Below are 5,745 nucleotides of genomic sequence, written 5' to 3'. Positions count from 1 at the left end.
GGGGGAGGCCAGTCACAGTGATCGAGTTACGGAGCAGCCGACTGGCTCGGGCCAGGCACGTGATGAGAGAAAAAGTTTGGGTCTGCGTAGACTGGAGACAAAAAAACAGCCCTTCTGGCCAAAGGACATCTCCTTAAAGCCAAGAGGAAATGCGCACTTAAGCAGGAGCTTGAAGGAGCGCCTTTGGCCAAACTTCGAGCTTTTTAAAATCTTCTTAAAAACGTCCTTCATCTTCCTCAGCTTAAGAAGATGTTGCTGTCTCAAGGAGGCAGGTGCATTAAAAGATGTGGCTATCAAAAATAAATAAGTAAATAAAATTTTAAAAATTGGAGCACCTGGAGCCTGCAATTATAGATCTCTGAATCCTGAGTTCAAGCCCCACCTAGGGCAAAGAGATTAATTTTAAATAAATAAATAAATAAGTAAAGTGGACAAAGATTAAATAAATAAGTAAATAAAGAATAAAAGATCTGGGCAAGGAGATTAATTTAAAATAGAAAGAAAGGAGGCACCTGGGTGGCTCAGTGGGTTAAAGCCTCTGCCTTCGGCTCAGGTCATGATCCCAGGGTCGTAGGATTGAGGCCCGCATCGGGCTCTCTGCTTAGTGGGGAGCCTGCTTCCTCCTCTCTCTCTCTCTCTCTCTCTCTGCCTACTTGTGATCTCTGTCTGTCAAATAAATAAAATCTTTAAAAGAAATAAATAAAATAGAAACAACAACAACAGCAAAAAAGATAGATTCAGGTATCAGATACTGTCATGGGCAGTCCAAGTAGATAAAAAGGTTACATGGACCAGAGAATCTCATTTTCTCTTTTTTTATTACTTCTGTTGCTGCTGAGGGCAGGCAAAGGAGGAAAGATGCATCAACTATACTAGTGAATCTAGGTGCAGGGGAGGTACACCTGTGGAGGTGAAGTGGGCTTGTTAACTGAAACAGGTAACGTTAGGATAGAGGATCTGTAACATGACATGGTAAACACCTTTGAAAAAGAGCTGAGTTTTATTTGTAATTTTCTAAATATTATTTTTGGAGAGGCAATATGTGCAACTGATATAAAATACAAAAAGATAAAAGAGTATATAGTAAAAAGTCTTTTTTCACTCTTCCCCAGTCCCCTAATTCTCCTGAGACACCCCCACCTGGAGCAGCGTTTGTATACCCGGCTTGTCAGCGTAAACACAAGCATGCGTATCTCCCCAGCTTCCTTAGAAACAGCACACCATATATGCTTCTTCTGCTCCTTCCTATTTTCACTTAGCACACAAACATGGAAATTGTTCCCTGTAGTTTCTTTCAGAGCTACCACATTCTTTTTAATGACTGCATGCTGTCCCATTACCTAGATGTGTCATTATCTGGCAAAAAAAGGATCATGTATTAGTTTCCTTTCCTCACCTAATTCCTGGCACAACGCAAGGGCTCAGGTAACATGCAATGCCTGATCCCAAATTAATTACATTTTGTACGACTTGCTTATGTTTTCTTTCCTCTCTCCTTTTGGAGGTAACAGTATTTTTTTTCAATATTCCAGATATTTATATAATGTATATATTCCCCCAAGACCAAGCCTGTCTCCTGCACTGCTCAAACCTTGCTACCTGATCCAGTGCCCGTTTTAATCTAGCTCCTTTCTTTTTTTTTTTTTTTTTAAAGATTTTATTTATTTATTTGACAGAGAGAGATCACAAGTAGACAGAGAGGCAGGCAGAGAGAGAGAGGGAAGCAGGCTCCCCGCTGAGCAGAGAGCCCGATGCGGGACTCGATCCCAGGACCCCGAGATCATGACCTGAGCCGAAGGCAGCGGCTTAACCCACTGAGCCACCCAGGCGCCCAATCTAGCTCCTTTCATATAACATTATTCCCCACTACTTCCTATTTTCTAATGTTCTCAGTATCACTGTCACGCGCAAACATTTACCAATCACTTACTATGTGCAAAAAAATTTTTTTCTACTTTCTGTTATCCCTACCTCTGTGTCACTGCTCATAGACTTTCCATCCAGAGATCCTGGAAGAAAGTGGGTCTGGGTTCAAACCACCACCCACCAACTATATGACCTTGGTTTCTCTCTGAGTCTGTCCTTCTTTGACCCCTCAGTAGTTTCCCCTATCTTCCCTCAATCCAATTATTCTGTCACTTTACCTCATTAGTTTCTCTCATCATAGCTTTCACCAGTTCTCATCATCCTTTTATTTCCTACTTGAATGCTTGTTTACTTGTTTTACTGTCAGTCCCTGGCACCAAATACTAAGCTTTATGCGGCTAGGAGCCTCATCTGCTTCTAGAGCATTCTCCAGCATCAACGAAGGACACAGCACATCGCAAATGGACCATAACTATAGCCCACTGGATGAACACCTAATCTCATACTGGACTGGGAAATCAGAGGACTCAAATCTCGGTCTGGTCTCTGGGTGCTGGGTGACTTAAGTTACTTTCTGTTAAATTGGGGGAATATATTAGTTAGAACATCTTTATGGACCCTCACAGATTTGGATATTTATAGGTTAGGGTTAATTTTGTTATGTTAGTAGACTCTGAGGGGGAAGGAAAATCCAGGAAAAAATCAAATGAGATATGAATAAAATAGGTTTGATGTCCATATCCAGAGAAGAAAGAACTCTGATATCATCAAAAAACAGAGGTGTTTTTTTTTTTCAGGTTGAAATCAAAATATTGAAACAATACTCAAATGCTTAGTCAAGAAGCATGACATTTGCTTTATATTTAGGGGAAGTCTGATGATCTTGATAATTTCCAAGAGTCAGAAGAAGGGTTTTCTATTATGTAAACAAAGCAAGGACATCACACTTCAAAAGCAGGAAGTTAACTCCATCTGTACCAAGGAAAAAAACCAGCTGGAGGCATTCTTTATTTGAATTTAAAGGTAAATGTATTATCTGATAAAAGGCATTATACAAAGTGTCAGACCTTGGCTAAACGTGGTTTGTGTTGGTGGCTTTTAACAATGGTATCAATTGACAGGCATCTAGGTATTATCAGCACTCTAATTGGTGAAACTGTTTCTGAGATTTGAGCTCAGAGGGTGAATATATTGGAACGAAACCTGGAGGCATTTACCTTCTTTTCCATTTTCATACTGTACTCTTACAATAAAGTAAGCTAGAAAAAAATGTTAAACTCATAAGGAGGAGAAAATGCATTTGTAGTACTGTGCCATATGGTAAAAATCCATGTATAAGTTTTGGGGGGGTCAAAAGTTATACCCTAACCCCTGCATTGTTCAAGGGTCAACTATATTTTTAAAATTTTAGGGCGCCTAGGTGGCTCAGTGGGTTAAGCCTCTACCTTTGGCTCAGGTCATGATCTCAGGGTCCTGAGATCAAGCCCCGCATTGGGCTCTCCACTCAGTGGGGAGACTGCTTTCCGCCTCTCTCTGCCTGCCTCTCTGCCTACTTGTGATCTCTGTCAAATAAATGAAAAATCTTAAAAACAAAATTTTATCTTCCTACACATACTTTAAGAAATGCATCCCATTAGATTTGGTATTTAGATTTCAGAATAACAGAAAGGCTTGTCTGGCCAAGGATTTCCCCCTGTCTGCTTCTTAAGGAGAACCATTTCACAACCAGTGTTTCAGTTCATTTAGCCTTTCTACTCTCCTAGCTGAGAAGATTTGTTCAAGACTTTTTATAGTTTGTAGACCAAAAACAATAGGTTTTTTTTCTCCCCAAACAGTAAATTATATTACCGGATATTTTCTTCTCCAACTACCCTCTGTTTGGGGCCTCCCTCCCTTTGAGAAATAGTGATTTACACAATTGTTCTAATTTTGCAGTAGCGTTAAGTACAGCATGAACCCCAACTGTTTCCAACAAACACTCCAATGCCTCCTGAAGTACAAGCCATCTGTGTGTTTTTCATTTCTCTTCAATAACCTGAGAAATGAACACCCAGTTCTGGGTGGAGGGCAGTGGGGGGTGGGGGTGGGGGGTGGGTTTGGGGACATGGAGATGCTGTGTTTCCTGTTTGATTGTTTCCATGCACACCAGTCCCAGTGCTGCAGGAAGAAACAAAAGTCCAAGAAAGGATTGTGGAGGCTGCTCTTCATGTGACTAGCTCCCCATAGGGCTGCCCTCTCTAGAATCTAATTACAAGCGGATGAAAGGACACTAGAAACCCACGAGATGGGTGGGGTGTGGGAGTGTTTTGCCTGCTTTCTTCATGCCTGTATTGCTCAATGGACTGATTGTTGAGCCTGCACCAAAGCTAATAAACAACGAGGATCTTCGGGATAGCAACAGAGACAGGCCAGAAACAATTGTTTATTGAGTAGACTGACATGCTCAGTGCAGTGTGATTTTTCCATTTATTAATACAGCAACAACCTTATGAGATAGTTACATCCCTGTGTTACAGATAAGCAGACTCGATGCGGGAGCTGAAGGCTGGCTGAGGACAAAGCTAAGGCTGACACCTCCCCTACAACCCGACTGGGGGGTGGGAATTGTGTGACATTCTTCCAGGAATCTTCCAACTATCTTAATGTTAATGCCTTGCTACAGGGGAAAACAACCTTAACTTGACAATGGCATGGCCTCCTTCAGAAATTTTTTTGAAACCTTCCTGTTCCTTACTCCCCCAACCCCATAGTATATAATCAGCCACCCCTCATAACCCCAGTGCAGCAGCTCTGTTTGAGCAATTTGTCCCTGTGTTTTAAATAAACCAGCATTTTGCACCCACGAAAGACGTCTCAAGAATTATTTCTTGGTCCTGGGCTCCGGACTCCACCCCCCACCCCCAATCTCACCTGCTTTCCAAAACCACACCAGACAGACACTGGAGGGGAGAAGGAGAGTGGGGTTCAGAAACTGCACCTGATGCTCTACTCTGGGGAGGGGAGGTGGGAGTTCATCTCCCCAGAGAATAAGTATTGGGAATCCCGTCAAATTGCCACTGAAGGCCTGCTCTGCCTCCGGCCTTGGAAATGGAAGCAGGATTTTTCAAAATCCCCTTAGGAGGAAACGTTTAAAAACAAGAAGGTCCAGTAGCTTGGATATTTGCTATCCAGCTACCAACAGCCCCCCTTCAAGGGAAGGCACCTAGGGTATGAGGGACCCCTGCTTTGGGCCGACCCGCACCTGTCGCAGACAGCGTGGCGTTCTAGCGGGAGAGTATAGACAGCTGTGTGCGGGAAGTCAGTGCTTTGTCCTCTCCGCCACTGCGGGAGAACGCGAGGCGCCGCTGCGGCCGAGGCTGCCCGGCGCAAATGCTGCTGAGGACAGGCGGTGGCAAACGGCCCTCGGTCCACGCAGGATTCAGAGGATCGCGGGAACGGACGGAGCCTCTGGGGGTTTCTAAGCCCAGCCCAAGCCCAGGGCTCTCGCAAGGAAAATGTGCAGAGCCTTCCTAGCGTCCGCCGCCTCCGAGCTCCTCAGAGGCCGGGCTCCTTCCCCACCGGAGGCCGCGTCTTCTTTGTAAGTCGAGCAGGCCCCGGCGGGCCGGTTGCTGTGGTAACGCTGCTCGCCGACTCTGTGAGGCGGAGAGGAGGGAGGCGGGCCTCACCGGACGTCACCCAGACTCGGTCTGGGGTGCTGTCCCACCCCCAACTAATTGTCTGCCAGAAAGGAAGCCAGGAGATAGACGATTTGTAAGTGAGGGGTTCAGGGAGCTGCATTAGTACAGGGAAGGGGGTGAGGATCCTCTCCCGTCAACGACTTTAACGGCCCATCAAAGCGGGGTGGCGAGGACGTTACAGTTTGAGGGATTTGGTCTGAAG

The sequence above is a fragment of the Enhydra lutris genome, unplaced genomic scaffold (genome assembly GCF_002288905.1).
Source record: "Enhydra lutris kenyoni isolate GAN:26980312 unplaced genomic scaffold, ASM228890v2 scaffoldscaffold5, whole genome shotgun sequence".
NCBI classification, from domain to species: Eukaryota; Metazoa; Chordata; class Mammalia; order Carnivora; family Mustelidae; genus Enhydra; species Enhydra lutris.
Note: the sequence above shows the minus strand (reverse complement) of the source record.